Source organism: Giraffa tippelskirchi, chromosome 3 (assembly GCF_054371585.1).
Source record: "Giraffa tippelskirchi isolate mGirTip1 chromosome 3, T2T-mGirTip1v1.2.pri, whole genome shotgun sequence".
Lineage (NCBI taxonomy): Eukaryota > Metazoa > Chordata > Mammalia > Artiodactyla > Giraffidae > Giraffa > Giraffa tippelskirchi.
This window is the reverse complement of record NC_137277.1, coordinates 86,581,678-86,608,877: the sequence shown is the minus strand read 5'-3', so window position 1 is coordinate 86,608,877 and position 27,200 is coordinate 86,581,678. Positions and strand designations below refer to the sequence as shown.

The following is a 27,200-nucleotide window of genomic DNA, read 5'->3' as shown; positions in this document are numbered from 1 at the left end:
ACATACTTTTGTGTTTACAGCTTTTATTCTACAGCTTATCTATATTTAAATCAACAGGCATGAGAACTTAACATATGGGAATTTATCAAGTCAGAAATAGTTGCCTTCCACTTTGCATACCTTCATCCAAAAATCAATGTGTATTAATACACTTGTTAAAATCTAGTGATTCCAGAGGGACTTTTATAGTTATATAAAGTGAGGTTGATTTATTTATTCTAAACCTTTATTAATTGTGAAAGATAACACACATAAAGGTGCATAAAACACAAAGTACGATAGAAAATTATAAAGTAAATACAATTAGGAAAAAACACAAAACGCCACCCAGATTAAAAAAATTAGAACATTGCTGTTGCTGCCTGAACTACTTCCTATGTTTCGCATCCGGATCACCTCTCTCTCAACCTTCCTCGTCTCTCCAGGTAACCATTAGCCTGACTTTTATGGTAACCACTTCCTTGCTTTTTAAAATTTTGCCTGTTTTTGAACTCTATATTTAGATGGACTAATACTAAGAAACACTGACTTGGACTTCCCTGGCAGTCCAGTGGTTAAGAGTGCATTTCCAATGCAGGCGGCATGGGTTTGATCCCTAGTCAGGAGCTGAGATCCTACATGCTGTGTGGCATGGCCAAATAAATAAATAAAATAAAAAAAGAGACACTGACTTGGCTACCTAGCCTGCCCATATCAGATGTGAACCTGGCTAGGTAACATAAAGCCACAGCTAATTAGCCTCTCTGTGAGGCTTGTGAGGCTTTGTTTTCCCAGTATCCATCCAAGAAAAGTCTTGGTCTTTTTGGGTTTAAGTGACCCACCCAACTTCTTGTCCCCCCAGTTTCATCTTCCAGAGACTAGACTCTGTGCTGGATTAAGTGCCCCAGTTTGGCTTTTTTTCTATTCTGTACTTAGTCTTTACCAAGAGATTAAATTGCTATTTTTTATTTATACTATGGAAAGTTTTCTTTTGTATATGTCTTTTTTGCTCAACTTTATAAGATTCATCCATGTTGTAGGTGTAGCTGTTGTTTGCTCATGTTCACTGCTGTACAATATTCCAGTCTGTTTAATATATAATAATTTATCCATTCTATTACTAATGGCATTGGATTGACTTCATTGCTGTTAAGAATTTCATGTATTTGTCTCCTGGTGCAAATATATGTGCATTTCTGTTGGATATGTACCATGGAATGGAATAGAGGGATCATAGGATATGTATATCTTATACTTCAGTAAATAATTCTAAATTGTTTTTCAAAGTTGTTGTGATAAGCATTTGTGCGATATGCTTTTAAAATAATACTGTCAATATAGAAAAATAAAAGATAAAATAAGTTATTCTTTAGCATGCATCTGTTAAATTTTGTCATTAAAAATGTCTGCTCTAAGAGGTCAGTGTAAGTGAACTCAGGCTTGAGGAAAGTGGTCCACTTGCATGATAGTTCCTGTTCCAGGCATTTCTGGATACCCCTGCTAACATGGTGACTCTTCAGGGGAGACTAGTATACTTGCAGATTAGGACACTGGCAGATACCCAGGTGGGGATCTTGGAGTAGGTAGGACAAGATCTAAGTGTTCTTTTCACAGGTCCTGTGTTCCCTGTGTTCCATCCAAAGCAAGAGTCCCTTTGAAGGCAGCTTTTTTTTTTTTACAGCGACTTTCTGTAGAGTTGCAGTCCCTCCTGCAATATGCTCCTTGCTCTGAGTTTTCTTAACCATCTGATGTTCTGGTTACAAGGCAGGGCCAGGTTGAAGTTCCCTGCCCCCAATTATATGGCTTGTTGATTTGCAAATGGCTAAATCAAGAACAGAGGATGAGATGGTTGGATGGCATCACCGACTCAATGGACATGAGTTTGAGCAAGCTCTGAGAGTTGGTGATGGACAGGAAAGCCTGGCGTGCTGCAGTCCAGGGGGTTGCAAAGAGTTGGACACGACTGAGCGACTGAACTGAACTGACTGAAATCAAGAATGAGTTAGGGAAGTAGTTTCTCACTTTTTTTTTTTTTAACATGACTACCTATTAATTTTTTTTTATTGTAGACTTTTCTAAACATACACAAATGTATAAGGAATGGTATCTCATGTATCCACCTCCAAGATTTGATAATTACCAATTTATGGCCAATCTTGTTTATAAATCTCTCGCTTCCCTTCCCACTGGATTGTTTGGAAGGAAATCCAACATATCAAATTATTTTATCCATAAATATTCAGCATGTATCCCTAAAAGCTAAGGATTGTTTAAAAAAACACAACCACAATACACTATTACACAAATAAAACTAACTATTCTTTAATATCATTGAATATCTTCTGAGGATCCGAGTTTCCTCCATTGTCTCATGAGTGCTTTGTTATATGATTGGTTTGTTAGCATTAGGGACTTCCCTGGTGGCTCAGAGGTTAAAGCGTCTGCCTCCAATGTGGGAGACCTGGGTTCTATCCCTGGGTCGGGAAGATCCCCTGGAGAAGGAAATGGCAAACCACTCCAGTATTCTTGCCTGGAGAATCCCATGGACAGAGGAGCCTGGTAGGCTACAGTCCACGGGGTCGCAAAGAGTCGGACATGACTGAGTGACTTCCCTTCCCTTCCCTTATGAGGTAGGCACATTGCATTTGGTTTCCAGATCTTCTTATTACCTGTTTCCTCACCCTCTTTCTTTTCTTGCCATTGATTTATTGATTAAACTGCATCATTTGCCCAGTAGAGTTTTTCTGTCTTAGATATTTATAATTTTATTCCTGTGGTGATGTGAATTTTATTTCTGTGGTGATAAGCACCATTTTAAACCATATAATAGTAGTTATAATTTTAGTATCTTTTAAGAAAGTGCATAATGATAAAAGGCTACTGAAAATTCAGCAGTAGTGAATGTGCACTCAGTCGAGTCCAACTCTTTGCGACCCCACGGACTGAAGCCCGACATGCTCCCCATCCATGAGATTTCCCAGGCAAGAATATTGGAGCAGGTTGCCATTTCCTACTCCAGGGGATCTTCCTGACCCAGGGATCCAACCTGACTCTCTTGCATCTCCTGTACTAGCAGGTGGATTCTTTACCACTGCGCCACCTGGGAAGCCAAAAATTCACTAACACTTTCAAATTAATTTTTGTATGTGTGTGTGTGTGAGAGAGAAAAATAGCTAAAAAATTGTAAGTCAGTGAGTTCTCAAATTTTGTGGTGAGAACTACTTTACTATTGAGGAGCTATAATCAAATAAAAGTTACTTGTTTGTTTATTGATATCTATTGTATTAGAAATTAAAACTGAGCAATTAAAATACTTGTTTGTTGATTCATTTTAAAAATAATAGTGAATCCATTAGATTTTAACACATAATACACTTGTGAGAAAAGTGACAATGTTTTCTAAAACAAAAAAATTTAGCAAGTATGATATTGTTTTCTTTGTAAATCTCTTTAACGTTTTGCTTGATAGAAACCAGTTAGATTTTTATATCTAGTTTGGTATTCCATCTGTTACAATTTTACACACTGAGTTGCCTCTGAAAATTTTGCTGTACATTTTTTTGTGTGTCTATGTGGCCAGGTCACTTGGCATACAGGATCTTAGTTCCCTGACCAGGGGGTAAACCGGGGCCCCTGCATTTGGAAGCATGGTCTTAACCACTGGACTGCTAGGGAAGTCCCTGCGGTACATTTTTGAGAGTTGACAGTGAAACAGGCAAATAAAGTTTTCATTTCATTGTGAAAACAATTTTGACCTCATGGAGCCTCTGAAAGTGTCTAGGGACCCCCATAGGTTTCTGGACCACACTCTGAGAACTGCTCTATAATACTGATGTATGGAAGATGTTATTATTAGTAGTAGTAATGTGTAGAGAATGCTTAGTAAAGGTGTGTATTTGAGCAGCCCTTGCAAAAGTATTTCTCAACTTCTCTCTCCTGGAGCTCCACGATTTCTTCCTCCTTGCCCCAAGTTTGGAACTGGAAATACAAAAATATTCTGTAGATGTGGTGATGGCATTTTAATGATATTGTATGTCTTTAAAAAAGTGCTTATAATCTCTCCACACATTACTTATCCCCCGCACCCCCCCCAGCTTCAATTCCTTAACAAGCTTCATAATTTTTTCCTGAGAGAGCTTCACAATTTTTTCATAAATTAGGAAGCGTGAATTCTAGTCCCAGGCCTGTTTCCAGAGAGCTGGGTGATCTTGGGCAAGCCATTTGCCTTCTCCAAGCCTCTGTTTTTTAGCTATAAAATGTGAGCTGGATCAGGTTATTTTGATGCCTTTTCTAGGTCCCAAATCCAAGAAATGCTCTTATGGCTCATAAATAAGTCCATCCTGATATTTCCTTTAGCTCAGGAACTTAACATTGGCCCCACACACAGAGGAGCCCACAGCAACCAGAGAAGAGGGGATTAGGACCCTGTCCAGTGAGTCAGAGGGCGAGCAAGGATTGAATACACCAAGACAGATTCACAATGGAAGTAGGAGTTCCTTGCTAAGGAGTTTTGCAAGATTTCCCACACCAACAAATATCCTCAGAAAAAGAACCAAAGCCCAGCATTTTTTTTTTCCTCCTAAGATCTTTTTAGCCTTCTAAACTTCATTCCCTAAGGACAGTGTCAGTCAACTATAGCCTGGAAATTAAGAATGGTTTTTACACTTTCAAATGGTTGGAAAAAAATCAAAAGATGAATGCTATTTTTTGACATGAGAAAATTGTGTAAAATCCAGATTTCAGTGCCCATCAGTGAAGTTTTTTGGACCCAGTCACACTCATTCATTTATATAGTCTGTGGCTGCTTTTGTGCTTAATGGCAGAGTTGGGGTGATGGGACAAATACAGTAGGGCTTGCAAATGTTTACTATCTGACCATTTCCAAGAATTTACAGACCCCTGCCCTAGTGCAAACCTATAATTTGCATTTTATGGTTGTCCTTTCAAAGGCTGATCAGAGTCAACAAACACTTCTAAACACTCATGCACACAACTTCTCTGACTTAGACTTCTAAACACCCATTCAGGCACCTTCTCTGACTTACATTTGGTTTGACTTTGAGATTCTCTTAGGTCTCTAATGGCTTCTGTGTCAAATCTTTCTTTTATATAAAAACTCTACTCTGACACCTTTAGACACCTCAATGCTTGTTCTAGGGAAGTCTGAGGGCTGAAACAGATGCTCTTCCGTGATCCACCCCTCTTCAGGTCTAACTGAAGCCCCCTATCCTGGCCTCACCTACAAACCTCCTCAAATTCAACACCACCTGCACCGTTCAGCTGTCTATTTCCAAGGCCTCCTTTCCTATAGCAATTATTGAGAGTGGCAGGAGGAAGAGGTGATTTTATGTTTTTGTTTTTAACTAGGGTACAGTCTGCTCAGCTAAGTCCCATTTGTAGTTTTGTCACTTCATGGTTTTCAGTGATCTTTTCTGCTTTTCAAGGTCATAAGCTGAAGTTTGAGTGAGCTGGATAAAGTTAATTCAGCAATTAAAATGAAAAACAAAACACAATGGTCCCTCTTCCTCTCTTGGAAATCCTCGGAATTTTTAAAGAAACCTAGCTACCTGTTCTAAAATTATTCCCAGGATTTAATTTACAGGGGTTTGCGATTTGGCATGGAGATGTCAGTGCTGTTGAATGAAGATTTTACATTGCATCAGATAAGGCCCCGGGGGAAAGGATGGGCAGGAGAGAGGAGGGGAGGAATCATTAAGAGCCTTTCTTGGTGAAAGGCAAGGTAGGACAGAGTGAATGGTTTAGATGGGGGAGCCTGGTGAGCTGCCGTCTATGGGGTTGCACAGAATCGGACGCAACTGAAGCGACTTAGCAGCAGCAGCAGCTTGAATAAATGCAATGGGCCTTGGGACACAGGGGCTGTCCCTCTTGCTTGGTAACTGGCCCTCAATTTGATTTAGGGTGGGGGAAATAGGTTGTGTGAGAGTTAGATAAAGAGATCATTGTGGGTATAGATGGGAGATTGATTGGTTTGCATATGAAAGGTGTGTTCCTTGGCAAGTTTTTATTACCTTTAGGAATTAGTCAAGCCTGGAAGGGACAGTCTATCTCTGGGTCTACAAGGACCCCAGAGTATCAAGAATACAGAAAATAAGAGGATATTAACATAATCGGCTCTATGATGAATGGATGCCAGGTAGACAAATATGTAATTTAAGAAAACACAGACCAGGAATTTTCCAGGTGGTCCAGTGGCTAAGACTCTGTGCTTCCAATGGAGGGGGCCTGGGTTCGATCCCTGGTCAGGAAACTAGAGCCCACATGCTGTAACCAAGACTCAGTGCAACCAAATAAAATAAATGAACAACAAAAAAAAGAAAACACAGACCATTACAAAAGTAGCAAATTAATTGAATTTATATATTTATTAGAATGATGATTTTTACCATTAAAAGTAGAAATGTTGAGTTTGAACTGGTTTAAAAATTAATAACAAGAGGCATAGAAACTCAAAAAAATTTAAAACCTGTATAAAAATGTATAGTGTGAAGATTAAAAAGATTTTTTCCACACCTCTTACTAATCCCATTTCTCACTTAACCGATATTAATTTCTTTTTCCTAATATGCTTTTCAGTGGTGAAGAATCCACCTGCAATGCAGGAGACCCAGGTTTAATCCCTGGGTTGGGAAGATCCTCTGGAGAAGAAAATGGCAACCCACTCTGGTATTCTTGCCTGGAGAAATCCATGGACAGAGGAGACTTGTGAGCTACAGTCCATGGGGTTGCAAAGAGTCGAACATGACTTAGTGACTAACATACACACCCCATCTCACTAAGGGTGAAAGCAGTGTCCTCACAATGTCTACAAGGCCCTGTTGCCCCTGACTGTGCTCCTGCTTGCTCAGTCCCTCCTTCCCCAGAGGCTGGAACCCTCCAGGCATGCTCCTGCCTCAGAGCTTCTGCTTCTGGTTAATTCCCAGGCTCCTCCTCGGGACAGCGGCCTGACAATCTCCCTCACTTCCCTCCATGTTTTACTCAAATCTGCTTCCTAGTGGTCTAGACGAGACACTTCTATCCCCCTTCCCTGATTTTTTTAATTCCTTAGCCCTTTGTACAAATACCTTTTGCTTTTTTTCTAATTTTTTATCCATCTTCCCCACTGGAATGTAAGTTCTATATAGGCAGAGATTTTTGTGTAGTGCCTGGTACACAGAAGACGCTCAATAAATATTTCCTGAATGAATGAATATCAAGCCCATTCATACAATATATATTTATTTGTATAATTTTCTTTATTGGGTGGGATCATATTATACATATGATCTCCAACTTTTTTTTTTTTTCAATCCAAAAAGGAATCTTGGCTGTTTTTCATGTGAGTACATCTGGATCTGGATGCAGTTTATTCTTTAAAGTAGTACATGGTATTCCAGACTATAAATAAATTCTAATTTATTTAACCAGTCATTTTCTAATAGTCGTTAGGATGTTGAGAATTTCACCATTTCCTACAATAACAACAAATCAAGGAAAAGAATGCATACCAGGTTCAGGGTATAAGACTTGTTCTGGAATGACTTGGAGACTATTGGTTATTTTCTGACTTTCTTGTGCTGTAATTTATATTTTTCTTTAATCCTTGTTACTCAATTGGGAAAAAGGTTGCTCTGATGAGGTATAGGCAGAGATGGACGTTGAGACCATCACAAGCACTTACAATAATTCTACATTAATAGCCAGTTTCTAGAGCTGAGGGCAGACCTCCATGCAGGCAGGCTACAGGCATGTGGTGGGAGGCCTGTCACCTGCAGAAGTCTGTGGTAAGGAAAGGAAGGGGAGGACCCCTCCATTTCCTTTGACCTGAGGCTCCCCACTTATCCACACCTGCATCTGGCCCTATATGCCTCTTGCTGACTTGTCCATTCATCTACCATGTGCCCTCAAAATTAATACCTGACACTCCATGTACTGGCCTATTTCTCTTCTCTGCAGTGGTATCTTTCTTCTGTCTTCTATTCATTTAGACCCCACTTCTCTATCTTTTCCTCTGTAGAACATAGTCACGTAGTCTATTTCCCCATTGAAATCTGCCCAGTCTCTGACATCTTCCATGCAAAAGTTCAAGCTTCATCTCTCAGTGATGCTTAATGATATGGCCTTCATCTTGCCTTTCATTTCCTCCCTGGCCCTGGACCAGACCATCTGTTCCTTCCTAGCCTCTCTGTTGCTTTAATCTGTTCCTGCCTCTGATCTGTGCTTGTTACACCTGCAAGCCCAGCCCATGTAATATGCTCTTCCTCCCTAACCTTCCAAAACCTCATCTGCTTCCTTGACTGATTGCAGTCATCCAGGCTTCCCTGAGCCATTCTGCAGGCGACTTGAGCTGTGTTCTCCTGGGGACTGGGTGTTTACTCTCCATGCTATATCCTGTTTAGCACTTTTGAACGTTCCCAGTTTGGCTTAATTAGGGTGCTATGGGCTTCATTGCAGGGGAGACTAAGGCAGGGCACAGGAATGATAGGAAAGGCTGATAAGGTGGCTGCCAAACCTGGTGTCACTGAATTCCTGGTGCCCCCAGCTCCTCTAAGATGCCACTGAGGGAGAGGTCACTGCTTCAGGAGGGAGGGGCAATTGGGTTTTAGAAAATACTGCTGGATTATAGAAAATATAATTTTTACTATAAGTTAGTAGTGTGTGTGCGTACTAAGTCACCTCAGTCATGTCCGACTCTTTGTGTCTCTATGGACTGTAGCTCACCAGGCTCCTCTGTCCCTGGGATTCTCCAGGCAAGAATACTGGAGTGGGTTGCCATGCCTCCCTACCGGGGATCTTCCCACCCAGGGATTGAACCTGCATCTCTTAGGTCTCCTGCGGGTGGGTTCTTTATCACTAGCGCTACCTGGGAAGCCCAAGTTAGTAGTTCTTAGTGGTTTTTTCCCCAATAAGTGGGCCTCTTGATGATAGCTATGAAGCTTCTTTCCAAACACACACACACACACACACACATTTTTGAAGGAGCTTCCAAGATGTGCCAAGACCTTTGACGGCCACTAAAGACACCATGATCCCCCCAGCTTAGAACCAAGTTATCTAGATTGTGTTTCATATGCTCTTTGCTGTTATATTCCCCCCACCCCCTCGACCTGTTCACTCACTGTGACTGGAAAGTATTGTCTTAACGAGATAATGAAATAGACGCAAGATGACTCTTATGGCATCTTTTTTTTCCCTCTTAGTTTTGGAACAAATTTTGCTTCTCTTTGGAAATGTTCTATGTTGGGATTTAAAGAGTTCAGTAGAGTTCTTTCCCTACACCGTGCATAAATTTAATATTATGGGTTCTGTCTTGTATCTGAGTTATTGGTATTGTGGTGCAGGTTGGTGGGAACTTCCCTCTGTGTTGTACTGGGAATTCTTCAGTACTGGTTCTTTTCTTCCTTTCTTACACAACTCTGTTTAGCACTGGTGGAATGAGTAGGAACAAAGGGAATAACAGAGCTGGGATAGCCTAGGCGTTAAGAGCAAGGGTCCCCATAGGCAGGCTGATTTGAGTTAGTTAACTCAGAATGTTAAACTGGTGACTCAAAGGCCAGAGAAACCAGTGGGTCATTTTTGTTTTTCCTGCCCAGCATTTCCTAAAACAAAGTTATCTCGTTCTCAGTAAAAGATACTATCTTAATCTCAGTAAAAGCAATATGTAATTATTTGTCTTATACTGACCCTCGTAAAGTGTTATGTCAATTGCCTGCCCTGGGGCAATTGAGTTTAGGGTTTAGTTTCCCCATTGGTAAAACGGGCATGATGCCTATCTCAAAACACTAAGTGACTCATGAATGTAAGAACTAAATGAGTTTGCCTGTAAATTCTGAACAAATTGTACATCTGACTGTAAATAATAATCCACAGTGATGGATGCCTTAAGAAGTGCTAGAAGCATGGGGATGGGGGACTTGGGACAGATGGAGCTGAGAGATGCTGAATCAATTTGAGAGTAAACCTAGGCGTGTTTGTTGGGAAAGTTACATCAAGTGGGAGAGTGCAGCTTGGTCCGGAAAGCTGCATAATAGCAGCCTGGAGTTGCTGGCACACAGCTCAGAGAAGTCAACACCCAGGGTTCTGCTAGAATGGCAGTAGGCAGTTTCCATGGCTGTTTCTTGCAAGGGAGGTGAAGGTCTCTGTCCAGGCCTCTTTTCTGTGGATTCTCTCACCCTCAGGCCTTCTGTTCTTCCCACAGCTGCCTTCTTCCGCTGCCCACTGCTTGGATCTCACAGAAATGGTTTTGATAAGGTAGGCCTGTGGTGCCGTGGCTGCATCCTGAGTGTCTGGAGCTCATTTTAGTCAGCAGCTGGGAAGCTCCCTAGGACTTCCATGAGCTTCCTAGGACCCCCTTGGCCTGGCTCAGCACTGACCTCTCACTGACTTGGGTTCTGTTGTCTGTGGGAGGGGTAGGGTTGTGTCAGGTGAGCACCTGATGGGGTAGGTGGGCAGACTCTTCCTCCTGACGTTAGGTGTGGGCTCAGCTGCATTATCAAGGAGCACAGACTGCCATCAGAGTTGGAGAGTCTGACGGTGGGGCTGTGGCTGGATTGGGGTAAAATTTCCAGTGTTGGTGTGAGATCAGAGGTTAGGACTAAAGACCTTGGGTGCAAATCTCAGCTCTGCTATTTACAAGCTGTGCGACCTTGGGCAAATCATCTAATCCCGTGGAGTCTCAGTTTTGTCATCTGTAAAATGGGAGTAATAATAGTACCTACTTCAGTGGTTTGCTGTAAAGGTTATATACACGTGTGTGTGTGTGTGTGTGTGTGTGTATACATGTACTTGTTTACAAGCGTTAGCTTGTAAGCATTAGCAATGATGAATTATCAGTATAATACCAGGGCTTGGATTGCTACACTGGGCCTTAGGGGTGGGCGCTGGTCAGGGCTGGTGACTGGAATGAAGCTAAACATGAATGAATGAATGAATGAAATATAGCATTGGGGACAAGCATTAGAAAAGTTGGGATTAGGGTTGGTTCATGGATATAGCTCAGGTCAGCACATTTGCTGCAGACTTCTCGATGCGGGGGGCAGAGGGGTTTCCCTCACAGCTAAGTTGGTAAAGAATCCCCCTGCAATGCGGGAGACCTGGGTTCGATCCCTGGGTTGGGAAGATCCCCTGGAGAAGGGAAAGGCTCCCCACTCCAGTATCCTGGCCTGGAGAATTCTAAGACTTTATAGTCCATGGGATCACAAAGCGTCAGACATGACTGAGCGACTTTCACTTCACTTCACTTCTCGAGGGGGTGAGAGGTGGAGGGAAGAAGCTGGGGGTGGGGACAAAGGCAGTCCCCACCGCCGCCCCAATCCATGAACAGCAGCATGGACACACATATATATTCTTGTCTCTTCTACTAGACCAGGGTCCCTGTAGCTCTGCAAGAGGATAAAATGGGAGAAGGAAGATTCTGAGTTCTTTGAACATAACTTGAGAGTGTTGGTGACGGTAGCCAGTGCCAAAGGCTGGCTGATGGGGAAATGTAACTGCTGTTGTCATCTGCCTCCCGGGTCTCCTCCCCATCATGATGCTCCTGCTGCCATGGTTGGGAAAACCCAAGAGAAGTCTTGGGAATAGTCTTGAATGCCTAGGAGAGTGGAGATGACACCAAGCTTCCCCTTGGCTGCTCTGACAGCAGTAAAGCTTGGACAGCGGGCTGGGGAGGATGGGGTTCCCTGGAGAAGACCTCCTTGCCAAGGTGGTGCATCAGGTCTATACATTTGGGTCCTGGTACCATTGCACCTGATGGTGTGTTGCCCTGTATTCGTGACCATGGTCTTCATCACCTGGAGGCAGCTAGTGGCCGAGCTTGGTTCTGAAAAGGAGGGGAGGTGTGCAGGAGGTGAAGGTCTGAGGCCAGAGAAGGGCAGAGTCTCTCCATGAGCTCCATGGTAGTTTACAGTTTCAGCCTGCTTTCAGTTAGGTAGAGGGGATGGAACAAAAGAATTGGCTCAAGCATGGGTGGGTGGGTAGACCAAGGAAAGAGCCAGAGTCCACCAGAGTCATTGTCTGGGGCAGGAGCAGAGTAATTCTTTTTATATCGTTTCAATATGTTGTTCATGTTTTGTGGTTATTAGGACATACACACAGTTACTATCTGCTTATTCGTATGCTGCTGTCAGGACTCACCATGGGAATACATGTGTTTATGACAAGGGTGCCAGCTTTTGATGTTCTTAGAGCTGCAGGAACTTTCTTAGCCACAAGTGCTGTGGATGTGCTGGAGCCCTTGAGGCCTGAGAGTTGTCCCACCACCCTCCACAGCCTCTCAATCCCAGGAGGGGCGTAGCTTGGGTGTGCTACATCTGGGGTGTGTGTGTGTGTGTATTCAACAGAGGCAAAGGGATGCTTTCACATTGTGGTTTAGGAACAGAAAGGAAACTTCTTTGAGAGCTAACTACCCTGGTGTTATTAAGACTTATATTATTACATTAGGATTATTTTAAGTGGTCTGTAATAAGAATAAAATGAAAGGAAGTGAGCACATGAGAGGTTGCTAGGCTCCAGATGTGAAAATCAGAATGAGGAAACACCAGAGGCCTTCTCATTAGAACCATGAATAGATTACAGGAACAGCCATCATTACCATTATCATTTGATGTCTTTCCCAGTTTGTCACTAGTGCAATTAAAGATGAAACAGAAACAAGACGTAGATTGTTGGAAAGGAAAAGACAAAATTTCATTATTTGCAAATGATATGATTTTATACCTGGTCTACTTAGAGAATCAAACAAAAGGAACCCCCAACTAATGGGTTTAATAAGAAAATTTAGTGTGCTGGCTGCAAGCACAATAGATTTACTCAAATCAAAAGTTTTTTCACATGCCAGCATGGATGGGCTTTAAAATATAATGAGAGAAAGAGAGAGATTGAGTTTTTAAAAACAAAACTCACACAATACCCAGGAATAAGCTTACTGAGAAATGTGTTCTGGGATCTATATAAAAGAAACAAACAAACAAAAATCTCCTGAGAGTAAAAATGTGAATAGAGAACCATATCACATTTTCCCTCTTATTACAAGTGGTACATTTCTATCTTCCTTAATGCTTTTCAATATATGCTATGGGTTGGGGATTCAGTGGTGAAAAACACAGATATCTTTATGGAATTTATGTTTGAAGGAAAGAGATATTGATAAAAGAATAAACAAATTATTTACATAAATTCATCTTGGAGTAAAGATCAAGAGACATGGCCTTTCTCTGACTTCTGTGAGAGATCTCCCTGACACTCCTCTGTTAGATCTCTGAAGTACCCCAAACTTTTTTTTTTTTTTACTACAAATACACTGACTATAGCAAATTTGTTAAATAATCGACAGATGATAAATCTTATTTAACTAAGGATATATACACACAGGGCACCATAAATCACTCAGCTCTCAGTTGTGGTATTCAGAGCTCCCTGAGTACCGGATTCTTTCTTTTAAAAGGAAATCTTTTCTCTTTTGTTTTGTTTAAATGTATTCTTTCAGGAATTCCTTGGTGGTCCAGTGGTTGGGACTTACAGGTTCAATCCCTTGTTGGGGAACTAAGATCCTGCAAGCCTCACAGAGTGGCACCAAAAAAAAAAAAAAAGGATTCTTGCATATGTCACATGAAAGATAGGAGAGGCTGATTTGGCCTGCATCCTTGAGACGTAGGGCGGTCCATCTCTGGGTTTCACGGTAGCCATATCTGAACTCTACTAGCTAATCATAATAATGTGGTGGCTTCTCCAATCTGGAAACTATCACAGTTTTGTGGACTGCCGCTTGACTTGGATGGTTAACCAGGGAAGGGTGCTGTTTAAATATTTTCTCATCATTATTTATTGTAAAAATGAACAGGGTAGAAAACACCATTGAAGTATAGGGTAGTGAACTGAATGTGGAAAAAGAATCAGTCTCCAGTATCTTTTTTTTTTAAACGTATTTTCTTCTTCATTTCTTCTCCAATCTCTTACACTTTTCATCTTCTTCATCTGCCCTGGTCACACCCTGGATGAAAGTTTACTGATTTCCTTTGCAGTGTCTGCCCAGATCTTCCATCATCTTCTATCCTTTGGCTCTGTCAGAAGTTTCCAAGGGGGCCTATCGCTAACAGACAATATCCAGCTTTAGAGAATAAAGGAAGCAGATTACCATATTCCACACAGAGTGTCCTCCTTTGATGCTCTCTTTATATAGCATGCTAAGTCCATATGGAATTAATTTCTTTCTGAGGCTTCACAAGTTGCCATCTCACACATTTGTTTCCAGAAGGAAAGTAAATATAGGCCAGGTGTGGAGGTAAGTTAGTTTTTTTTTTCCTTTATTGGTGTATAGTTTATTTACATTGTTGTGTTAGCTTCAGGTGTACAACAGAGTGGATCAATTATATATATACATATATCCACTCTTTTTTACTCTTTTCCCATATAGGTCATTCCAGAATATTGAGTAGAGTTCCCTGAACTGTAAGTAGGTCTTTATTAGTTATCTATTTTATTTATAGTAGTGTGTATATGTCAATCCCAGTCTCCCAATTTATGACCTCTCTCCCTTTACCCCCTAGTAACCATAAGTTTGTTTTCTATGTCTATAATTCTATTTCTGGTTTGTAGATAACTTCATTTGTAGCTTTTTTTTAGTTTCCACATATAAGTGATATTATATGATATTTGTCTTTGTCTTACTTACTCAATACGACAATCTCTAGGTCTGTCCATATTGCTACAAATGGCATTATTTCGTTCTTTTTTATGGCTGAGTAATATTCTATTGTATATGTATACCACATTGTCTTTATCCATTCCTCTGTTGATGACATTTAGGTTGCTTCCATGTCCTGGTTATTGTAAATCATGTTGCAGTGAAAACGTTTCTGTTTGCAGAAGAACTGAGGGTGCTCCTTCACCATGACAGCAGCCAAGAGCAAGGAGGAGACTTAGCCCTAGCTTTGCCTTCTGGGCCAAGGTGATTGATATGTCTATTCCAGGAAGCAGAGACGTGAATGATAAGCTGTGAGAGCTTGAAGAGAACTTTAAAAATATTCATTCCAATCACCCCCCTTAAACTAATGAAGAAATGGAAGCCCTGAGAGGTGAAATGACTTTCTCAGGGAGATTCCCAATTTTTAGCCCAGTGGTGTTCCCAGTATACCTCGGAACCCATTATAAACTCTGGAAACCACTTGTTGGAATCCACTAGTGATCTGAACAGAGGACTGTGGTCATGGCCCCTTCTTGCTTCGGGGCAATAGGGAAGTCTTATTGTATCTTTTCTTGTAGAGACTGGGAGAATGATTCATCTTTAAGTCACAGAGAGACAATGACAGATTCCTAAAGCTGCACACATCCATGAGAAAATGACAAACACGTGAGGTTCTGAAGCAGAAAAATGCTCCCAGTGATGACAGCTGTGCAGAGGGAGCATTGGCACTCTTCTGGGCAGAGGGAACCGTGCTTTGCTTGAAACAGGTGTGTGTTCAGCTTCAAGTGCGTCAAGAGGGTTGGAGTAGAAGGCCTTTGAAACAAAAGATAATTTACAAAGACATGGGGAATGCTTTACCGTTCAGGATCATGAAGGAATTAAACACACACACACACACACACACACACACACACATTGAGGCCATGTTCAAGTCTCTGCCCTCAACATTTTAGTTGAAAAATCTCAAATCTATAGGAAAGGTGAAAAGATAATCAAATTAACATCTGTACATTATTCACCTAGATTTACCAGTTGTTAATATTTGAAAGTTGGAAATATTGTATCACTTTAGCATGCATTTCTTGAGAATAATGCTGTTTCCCTTACATAAACAAAATACCACAATCATACCTGAGAAAATTAGCAATAATTCTGATGCATAATTTGTATTCAGTTTCTCCCTAAATGACTTTATAATTTTTTAATCATTTAAAAACATTTTTGGCTGCGCTGCAAGGCTGGCAGGATCTTAGCTCCCTGACCAGGGACTGAATCTGGACTAGACCGCCAGAGAATTCCCTCAAATGTCTTTCTATGACTAATTTTTTCAATCTGGGATCTATTAATAATCAAGATTCATGAATTATGTTTAATTGTTATGTCTTCAGTCTCATTTCATACAGAATAACTGCCCACTCCCTTTTTGATGACACTGGTTTTTTGAAGAGACGAAGCCAGTTGCCTTGTAGAATGTCTCATGGTTGGCATTGGTCTGATTGTTTTCTCTTGATCACTTTTAGGGAAACATTTTTGGCAAAAGTGTTACATACGTGTGATTGTGTGTCTCTTTTTGTATCTCACTGGGAGGCATATAACATGCTGCTAAGTATAGTCATTCAGTTAGGGATCCACCAGTTAGTGAAATGTTCCCCCATATGTCTGCATTTCCCCCCTTTATAGTTAGTAAGTCTTCGTGCAGTCGTACTTTGAGTCCATGTGAGCATACTGTCTCCCTGCATTTTTTGCATCCGTTGCCTGAGTTGATAGTTACATCACAGGTTGCAAACTAGTCATTTTCTAATCCTATCATTCTTTCTATAAGGAAAATCTGTTTCTCCTTCTCTATTTTGAGTATCACTATGGAGCATGGGTGGTTATTATTATTTTTCACAAACATTTCATTGTGTTATAGCCCCTTATTATCATTACTCTATTTTTCCACTTGCTGCTCAGGTTGTCCCAAGTTTGGGTAGCAAGAACTCTTTCATGCTGCCTCCTGTAACCTCCTGTAACCTTTTGACAGGTCCTGGTTAATCTCTATTAGGCTGTTTTGGGTCTTAGTTGTGGCACTTGGGCTCCAGGGCATGCAGGCTTCAGTAGTTGCGGTGCACAGGCTTAGCTGTTTGGCGGCATGTGGGATCTTATTTCTTCGACCAGTGTCTTGTGCACTGCAAGGTGGACTCTTAACCACTGGACCACCAGGAAAGTCCTGCTTTCAATTCTTTTGGATACGTTGTTTTGCTTTAAATCATTTAGAGAACCCAGGACTCTGTCTAACTTAGGTACTCAATGCCAGCAGCATGTGGTTCTGTCATCCATTGCTGATGATTGGGTAACTCTCTCAACACTAAAGAGCCTTTTTCCTGGGCAAGCTTCTGCTCCCCAGTCTACTCTCTTCTTGGAGATGGGGTGGGCCTGGGGAATTTGGACAGTACTTTTACATCTACATACATAGTTCCTAAGAAAATGAATTTGATTATTTTAGTCAATCAACATGTTTCTTTTGAGCATCTATACTATGAAAAGCACAGTTCCGGGACACTTAGAGGATAGGAAGAGATATGAATTATGATCCTTGTTCACCAGTGCTGGCCAGTGAGAGATGATGCTTTCACGCAAAGAACTCTAAAACCAGGTACTTGACAAATGTCCTGTGCCAGATACAGGACAGAGAGAGGGAGCCCTGCTTTCTGGGGTGATGAGGGAGGCTTTTTCTAGGAGGCATCACTAGAAATGAATGTAGGCTAATAATAGGTGAGGCATTGTTGTTCAGTCGCTAGGGTTGCGTGCAACTCTTGGTGACCCCATGGACTGCGGCACACTAGGCTCCTCTGTCCTTCATTATCTCTTGGAGTTTGCTCAAAGAAGTGTCCAGGTGAGGCACTAGGGAAGGTATGTTTCCTGGCAAAAATGTGGCAGTAGGAAATTCAGTGTGTAGATAAGTTTGGCTAGAGCAAGGATTAATATAGGGCAAGAAGATTGATGGAGGATTTGGTTGCAAAGGATTGAGAGTGTGCACTTCATCCTGGACCAAAATAGAATCTGGTGGGGAGCAGTCTAATAACTGGGGATAAATCTTGATTTCATTTTATGGCTGTAAATCTGGGAAGATCTTTAGTAGTGATGTGTGGTCATAGTTTAGAATCGTTACTCTTGCCAAATCCTTGAGAGCCTTCCTCTGTTTAGTCACTTATTTTTGGCTTCTCTGATACTTATTGATACTCTTTCTAAGAACTTGCCCAGCAGGTAAATTATAAGCCTACACTAGAGTGTGTTCTGTGGAACATCACTTCTGCGAATAGGATTCCATGCTCAAATACATTTGAGAATCATTGTGTGGTGGGTCTCTCTCTAGAAGGTTCACAGTGCACATAAAAGAGTTAAAGGCTTTGCAAAATCCTGCAGCAAAAAAATTGGCTTAATTTGTTTAGTTCAGCCTTTCCTAAATTTATCTACTATAGTGGGTCAAATGATGCCCCCTTAAAAGATACATCCACATTAATCCCTGGAAAGGGTGAATGTTACTTCATTTGGAAAAAGAGCCTTTACAATTGTAACTAAATTAAGGATCTCAAGAACAGATCACTCTGAATTATAGGAGTGGGTCCTAAATCCAATGATATGTCCATATAAAAGAAAAACAGAGGGGAATTTGAGACATACAGAAGAGAAGACAGGTACAGAAGAGAGACAATGTGAAAACTGAGGCAGAGTTTGGAGGGATGTGGCTGTGAACCAGGAGAACTGAGAATGCTGACGGCCACCAGAAACTGGAGGCCAGAAGGATTTGCCCTTAGAACCTCCAGAGGAAGAGCAGCCCTGCTGACAGCTTGATTTCAGACTCCTGACCTTCAGAACTCCGTGCGAATATATTTCTGTCGTTTTAAGCTGCCCAGTTGGGGCAATTTGTTATGGCAGTCCTCAGAAACCATAGGCACATTTCATTTTATTGTGCTTTGCAGATATTGCCTTTAAAAAAAATAACAAGTTGAAAGTTTGTGGCAACCCTGGGTTGTCAAATGATGGTTAACATTTTTTAGCAATAAAGTTTTAAAAAATTAAGGTGTGTACATTTTTAAAGACATAATGCTGTTGCACACTTAATAGATTGCAGGGTTTCCCAGGTGGCGCTAGTGGTAAAGAATCTGCCTGCCTGCCGATGCAGGAGACTTAAGAGAAGCGGGTTCAATCCCTGGGTCAGGACGATCTCCTGGAGTAGGAGATCCACTCCAGTATTCTTGCCTGGAAAATTCCATGGACAGAGGAGCCTGGTGGGCTACAGTCCATAGGGTCACAAGGAGTCGGACATGACTGAAGTGACTTAGTATGCACACAGTGTAAATAAAACTTTTATATGCAATGGGAAGCCAAAAAGTCACATGACTTGATTTATTGCAGTATTTGCTTTATTGAGGTGGTCTGGAACCAAACCCACAATGTCTCTGAGGTATGCCTGTAGTCCATTTGCCCATAAAACTCTTTTTTTAAAAAAAAAAACTTTTCATGGAACAACTACTGTCTATGCCCAAATATGAAGTGAGGTTTTCTTCTCCCAAATTATCCTTCATGGATATATAAGATGGAGATGGATATTTAAGATACATAAGATGGAGTTTCCTTATATTCAAGGGCTTTCAAGATCTCATATTTCAAGCCAGTTTCTCAATCATTCACTTTTGAAGAACTAAAATACTGTGTGAGGAAAACTTGATCCTAAGACAACTTTAATCAGTGTTAGTTTTAGTTGCTGGTAAAGGTTGTCTGATGGAATTAGTTTTTTAAAAAAAGAAGGGAGCAAATAAATATAAGACAAAATTGGTAATTATTCTTGAGAGTATGAAGCAGATGCTATGGACTAGCTTGCTCATCATCTTTTCTAATTTTATTCTGATCTGTCTTCTTATATTGAAGAAACTGGAAACTTCTTAGAAGTTTTCTTAGATACTGCAGTGAGCATTTTTGATGTACTTTAGGTTCCAAAAAGGAGATTCACGTGCATGAAACTTGACTTCGGAACAAGGCATTCACTTTGGTTTGTGGATGGTCAGCAGAGGTGATATGCAACAGCAGGCTCTCACCTCCGCCAGCAGCATTCTGACCGTAGCAGAATGGCACAAAATCGGTGAGTGCCGCAGCAGCGGAGCCAGATTTGGCTTGTGGCTTCTTGTTCTCTGGCTGGTCCTCTGGTGTGGCTTTGGAATTATTTTTGGAAGCTCAGCCTAGAGTCTGTTTCTTGCCAAACTCCCCACTCCAGTGATTCTGGAAATTATATGATACTCTGTTACAAATCTCCTCTTGCTTAAACTAGTCAGAACAGATTCTGTTCTCTGAGGCTAGACCCTTACTGATACAGGGTATGACCTCCCTATGCAAGCATTTGGTATGCATGTAAAAAGCAATGATTAAAAAGCAATATAGTTAGGGATTATGTCAAAGAGATAAATCTAAATCTATAACACAAATTTGAAAAAAAAACCTGAATTTATATAATTATGGTTTAGGATTAAAATGTCCAGTAACAGCACTACACACGAATTTAAAGAATACTGCATGCAAACAAAACCAACTGTGTTAGATGCTTTAAGAAGGGCCTCTTGGGATGACTGAGATATTGAAAAACTCAGGTGAGAGTTTAAATAAAATTGAGTCATAAAAAGCAAGAGGAAAAAAGCAATATTGGAATATCAACCTGCTATTTCACATGTTAATTAAACTTTAAAATGTAACTAAAGGGATGAAGTCAATCCTATACAGAGATTTAACTCTCTTACCTGTTGCTGAAATACTTATATTTTCAAGTTGGCCAAAAGGCCCCCAAAACCTTAACCTTGTTTTTTTGAGAGATTTTTCCCTTGCAAAATGTGAGATTGCTCTATATTCAGGATTACCTGATACTCAAATTTTATGACATTAATATGGCCTGAAACTAATATGCAAGGGGCAACCTTTGAGGAATGCTGGCCTACTGAACCAAGGATAGCAATGTGGTGTTTGATAAACTATTCAAGTGACACAAAATTGCTGTTGTGACATAGCTTCTTTCTTCTGCTTTCTTTCCTGTTCCGAACGTCTGCATGGCTTGTCTTTCCCCCTACTCCTAACAGTGAGGAAGACATGGTCTCAGCCTCAGGGAGCTTGTAGCTCCAGTAATCAGGATGATGTGCAGATGTGATTCTCAGAGGAGAGACCCTCACACAGGCCATGACAGTGAACAAGGGGACACTTCTACTTACCCAGGGGCGGATTTCAAGAAGGAGGTGGCATTTTGGTCGAGCCTGCGCTAAGAGTCAGACACGACTGAGCGACTTCACTTTCACTTTTCCCTTTCATGCACTGGAGAAGGAAATGGCAACCCACTCCAGTATTCTTGCCTGGAGAATCCCAGGGACAGCAGAGCCTGGTGGGCTGCCGTCTATGGGGTCGCACAGAGTCGGATACGACTGAAGCGACTTAGCAGCAGCAGCAGCATATAATCAGTTCTACTATCCATAGATTTTACTAGACCATAAGGGTCAGTCTTCAGATAAAAATGAATAGTTCCTTCCTTGGATTTCATAAATGACCAGTTGTCTAGAATTCTGAATAAAATACCACAGGCATCTCAAACCAGAACTTTCCGGCAAGTCGATTTTCACCCAGAGGCTGAATGCAGTAAGAACGACCTGTGAATTTAGCAAGTGTCTTGGCAAACACATCGCCTCCCTCCGTTTACAAAGTAGGAAAGAGACTATTCTTCCACATCACCTTTTCTTGAGACTGTTACTGGCGGGAGGCGGTGACTCTCCGGGTCCTTGCCCCACCGGTTGCCTGGGCGACCGTCGGGCGCAGTTTCCCCGGCGGCCCGCTGGGTCGCACTGTGGCCCTACGGATGCGCACCCGGGCCGGGCAGGGGCGCTCGGGAGCGGCCGGCTTCAGCCTCGCGCGCCGGGGGAGACTCCGGGTCGCGGTGCAGCTGCTGCCCGGCCGCGGGCCTCCGGGGGCGGCGGCGGACGCAGAGGTTTCCAAATTCCGGCAAAGTTTGTATTTGACAGTATATCCCAGGGGCTGCACCTCGCCCTCCCGCGGAGCTGCCCTGCGCCACCCTCTGGTAGGCTGTGAGTTCCGGCCGTCCCCGCTGTCCACCGTCTTCCCGGAGTCGGCGCCTCGATTTGTTGTCGCCCCCTAGGATGGCACGAAAGAGTGGTCCCCAAGGAAAGAGGGCTGGGGGATAGGGGAGAGGCTTCGATCGCGGTTAGGGCAGCGGGTGGTCCTCGGGCTCCGCTGCACTGGTTCGCACTGCTGTTCGCTGGTGGAAAGAGCTACTCCTGTTCTTTCGTTGTGTCGCTTTAATTTTTAATTTTATTTAAAAAATTGTCTGTGTTTGACTTTCCATGAGTGCTCATTGCTGGACTGGGATATGAAGTCTCCGTTCTCCTGACGCAAGAGCTCAAAACACCATGGAATCTCCCACATTGCTGAAATATTAATTTAATGTTTATTGAAAGCGATTAGCTAATAATTTTTTTTTTTTTAGTATCTGTTTCTCCCTTCCTCTCTTTGATACGTATTCTTTTCGTTCCCCACCCCCACCCCCACCCCCACCCCCACCCCCACCCCCACCCCCACCCCCACCCCCACCCCCACCCCCACCCCCACCCCTACCTTTGGCCATGCCATGCAGCTTGTGGAATCTTAAATCCCCCATCAGGGATTGAACCCCGGCCTTTGGCAGTGATAGTATGGCATCTTAACCACTGGACCGCCGGGGAATCCCCAATTAGCTAGTTTTTAAAATGGAAAAATAATAAATACATATGGTAGAAAATGCAAGCAGCACGGAAAACTTCCCCCCTTTATATGGCCCCAAGCCCCCTTCTCAGAGGCAGCCGTTTTTAGTACTTTCTTTTGATTTATTCCAGAACAAAAGTATACGGATATCTCCCGTTAAGCATCTTCTGTACACAATACCTGTGCAGGGCTTCTCTTCTCCCTTTAAAACACATCTTGGCGATGGCCTCACTTCAGCATAGGTGGATCCGGGACATTGTTTTAGAATGGCTGCCCGGTGTTCTGGTATGCAGCAAGTTGTAATTATTCAATCAGTCTTTGACTGAAGGATATCGAGGTTGTTTTCAGTCTTTTGCTGTTACAAACAATTCAGTGCACATCTGTGTGTATATGCTTGAACCATGTGTGTAACTGTGTCTACAGGATAAATTCCTAGAAGAGGAGCTGTCTTGATGAAGAATATTTTCATTTTGAATTTTCTATATCTTTCCGGCCTTCTCTGGTGGCTCAGATGGTAAAGAATCTGCCTGCAAGGCGAGAGACCTGGGTTCAATCCCTGGGTTAGGAAGATCCCTTGGAGAAGGGAATGACAACCCACTCCATTGATCTTGCCTGGAGAATTCCATGGACAGAAGAGCCTGGCGTGCTACGGTCCCTAGGGTCGAAATGAGTGACTTTCACTTTCTTTCTTTGCAATTAAAGGTAACACCAAGTCATAAAGTTCTCAGTGGCTACTCCCCATCCTTCGCTTTGTTAGCAATAGGTTTATTGACCTTTAAAATACTATTTGCCAGTGTCAAAGACTAAAAAGTAGCATGTCGTTGTTTTAATTTGTGTTCTTTAAATTTTGAGTGAGGTCTATTCTTTTTCACATGAATAAAGCAATTTGAATTCTGTGAGCACATCTTTTTTTCCTTTGCCTGCTTTCTGTTGAATTGTTGGACTTTTTCTTATGGATTGAAAATTCTTTTTATATACTAAATAAATTAGCCTTTTGGCTCATATCTATTCATCCTTTTGACTTCATTTACAGTATTTATGTTTCATAAATTTTCATACTTACAGAGTCAAATTTATTAGTCTCTTACTTAGCTTCTGGGTTTTCTGTTTTGTTTAAAAAGACCTTCCTGACCCAAATATTGCATGTACATATTCTCAGTCTACAGTTTTAGTCTTGCAGCCTCTCCAAAGAGATCCAGATACATGAACAGCTTCCTGGGTACTAGAACAGAAGGGAAAGAATGTTATTTTTTTCATAAGGTAAATATATAATTTGAAGTCAAATAAGTCTGAATCAGGAATTGAACCTGGGTCTTCTGCATTGCAGGTGGATTCTTTACTGTCTGAGCTACCAGCTGCCAGGGAAGCCCTAAACACATTATCTTACTTTCACAATAAAAAGTAATTCAATAATTTAAAATCATGTTTAGAAGAATACTTAATACCCTGAGAAAATTCCCATAGAATACTGCTATATTTTTTAAAATAGGTTACAAAATATAAAGGGTATGAATTATATATATGTGTGTGTATACACACACTTATCATTGTTTATCTCTAAGTAGTAGAATTATCAATGACTTTAGTTTCTTCCTGATATCATTGTACATTTCCATATTCCCTACAATGAACCTAATCTTTGAAAACAGGTAGAAAATGTTATTTTTTAAAAAAGATCTGAGTGACTGTAACTTAAAGATAATGTGTTTAACCAGTCCTCTGCTGTGTTGTGCTTAGTTGCTTAGTTGTGTCTGACTCTTTGCAACCCCATGGATTGTAGCCCGCCAGTCTCCTCTGTCATGGAATTCTCCAGGCAAGAATACTGAAGTGGGTTGCTATGCCCTGTTCCAGGGGATCTTCCTACCCCAGGGATCGAACCCAGGTCTGCCTCATTACAGGTGGATTCTATACTGTCTGATCCCTCAGGGAAGCCCAAGAATACTAGAGTGGGTAGCCTATCCCTTCTACAGGGGATTTTTCCCAACCCAGGAATCGAACTAGGGTCTCCTGCATTGCAGGTGGATTCTTGACCAACTGGACTACTGGGGAAGGATATTAGGTAGTTTCTAATTTTTCACTCTTTTGAGCAAGTTGTGATAATATGCATCTCTCTTTTCTTTTCACTTAGCCAATTCTATAAGTGTAAAATGTACTGCAAAGAACGGAGAATATGGATTTAGTTTTGGGATGGAGCCTTCCTATCCCTAACTACCTTTTTGCATGTGATACTTGGCCATCTGATGCAAAGAGCTGACTCATTTGAAAAGACCCCGATGCCCTGGGAAAGATTGAGGGCAGGAGGAGAAGGGGACGACAGAGGATAAGATGGTTGGATGGCATCACCGACTCAATGGACATGGGTTTGGGTGGACTCTGGCAGTTGGTGATGGACAGGGAGGCCTGGCGTGCTGCGGTTCATGGGGTTGCAAAGAGTCGGATGTGACTGAGCGACTGAACTGAACTGAACTGAGTTAATCTCTGGCTATAATGTGCCAGGACACCTACAGATCCTGTGCTTTCCTTTAATATCTTTTTGGGAAGTATCCATACTTTTTGCACATAAAGAGAGAAGCAAGTCTACTCTTTCCTTATGGTTTTCATATTTCAGTGCTTGCCTGACAGTAAAAATTGAAATTTCCTTTTTAAACTGTATAGCATCTCTGAAGCTCAGAGTGAGAAACTATAAGTGTTATTACTTGCGCATCTAGAAAACATGTCAGAGACCATCTGGTCCAGTCCCTTCATTTACAGGTGAGGAAGTTGGGGTTCAGAGATGTTATGTGAGTCCCGTATTCCTTAGCTGCGTGAGGTGGTGCAGGATTCACATTGGAGTTTCTATTGTTTATTATCTGAATTGTACTTTCTTTCTTCAGTGCAGTTTTTTGTGTGTGTAAACTGGCTTTTACTGGCTTTGATTACAGAATTTCTGAATACAGCATATTTCTGTAGAATCCTGGCTGAGCCATATGCCTGACTTCCCTCGAAATCTCAGCTCCATGTACAGTCTTCTCACCTTCTCCTTCTGCTCTACCATTTGCACTGAAAAAGTTCCTTTGTGAATTTCCTTTCTTGTCAATCATTTTCCATTGGTTTAGAGAGTTTAACCAATTTAATGCTGCAGTTTTGCTTCAGTTACTCATCAGGCTTTTATTTTGCTTCTCATTGAGAAAGCAGAACTTACTGTAAACCCTCATCAGTAGGGCTTTCATTTATACTGTAAAATAATGCTTTAGATGAGCATTCTGAAAGTCTTGGAGAACTGAGGTTGGTTAGTTTTAGTCCTTACTGTTCCTGAACTAAGACATCATCAAGACTGAATCTCTCTTTCCCTACCCTTTGTAGATTGTGCAGACAGTTCTCTCCTTTGCTTTTGAATAAAGTTTTTTTGTTTTTTTTAAGGAAAGGTTAGGGAAATTATTTTTGCTCTGGACTTGGCTTCTGATAAATTATATGCCCTTGGGGAAATTCCATATAGCAAGTTCCTTGTACCTCCTTTTCCTGAAGAACAAATAGGATATCCTCCCTAACAATGACATTCAAATATTAGAATATAGACTATGATTTTGAATCTTGAGTTTGGCTGATAGTCACAATCTTGGAGTGGTTTGTTAAAACTCCAGTGAGGAAATGGAGATATTAATTAGTTAGGACCCTTTAAGTTGCAAGGGAGAAAACCAACAGAATCCACCTTAAGCCACAAGGAGGAATTTATTGATCCTTATGAATGGGAAGGCCAAGGGAAGTAATTGTGATTTGAAATGTGACTGAATCTGGAACTTAAGATGATGCCATCAGCTCTGTCCTTCACTCTCCTTTTTTCAACTCTGTTTATCTCTGCCTGACTTTATTCAAGCCTTTGTGATCTTAAGCTTAAGATCCTACAGTAAGAGAGACAACATTTCTCTTCTAGTGCCCACATGTCAAATCTTAGAGAAGATTCTAACTGTTCCAGGTTAGGACACTTGCCTATCGCTGGACAAGTAATTGTAGTTAGGAGAATGGGGTACTGTGATGGGCCAGCCAGAGCCGTGAGCCTATCTCTTTGAGGTGGGATGGGGATTGTGGCACCATGATAGACAACTCTACCAGGATCCCATGGAGTCAGGTGAGGATAGTTCAGTTCCAAATGCAAAGAGGTGCTCAGCAGGCCAAACCAATACTACAGAAGCCTTTGCATGAAGTGGGAGTGTGTTAGGTATTGATTTGCTCAGTGTTTAGACATGTTTATATCTCTCTCTGAAAATACGATTTGTACATACACTCACATTTCATTTGATTTCACTATAAAGCTTAAGCTCCATTGAAGGGAAGCAGCACCATAGTAAGCCTAGCAAAGCTGTGGTATTAATACAGAAATGTATATCAGGCTAGACAAATAAAAGTAAGAAGATGATTTTTTCAAACTTCAGTTATCCTAGAGACATCATATTTATAATAGTTTTTCTTGGCCTCTTTTATCATATCATTTAGAAAACATTTTCAAACTATTTCCTAAATTATTCAGTTTAGTTCAGTTCAGTCACTCGGTCATGTCCAACTCTTTGTGACTCCATGGACTGCAGCATGCCAGGCTTCCCTGTCCATCACCAACTCTCGGAGCTTGCTCAAATTCACGTCCATTGAGTCGGTGATGCCACCCAACCATCTCATCCTCTGTCATCCCCTTCTCCTCTTGCCTTTAATCTTGCCCAGCATCAGGGTCTTTTCCAATGAGTCAGTTCTTTGCATTAGGTGGCCAAAGTATTGGAGTTTCAGCTTCAGCATCAGTCCTTCCAAT

At 41.6% G+C, this 27,200-nt stretch overlaps 1 long non-coding RNA gene across 2 annotated transcripts in view; it reads right to left on the bottom strand.

Annotated features, from left to right (window-relative positions):
• The window catches only part of LOC145541408 (uncharacterized), a 29,957-nt gene extending 8,427 nt beyond the window's left edge, over nt 1-21,530 (bottom strand). Inside the window, exons 1-2 of one of the 2 annotated variants that reach the window (XR_014078984.1) lie at nt 21,401-21,530; nt 19,045-19,915 (exon numbers count right to left, since the gene is read on the bottom strand). This is a non-coding gene — a long non-coding RNA (uncharacterized LOC145541408). Of the gene's footprint in view, nt 1-19,044; nt 19,916-21,400 lie in introns of those variants that run through there. The other variant, XR_014078985.1, reaches the window with a different exon arrangement.
• Between the last annotated feature and the right edge of the window lie 5,670 nt (nt 21,531-27,200).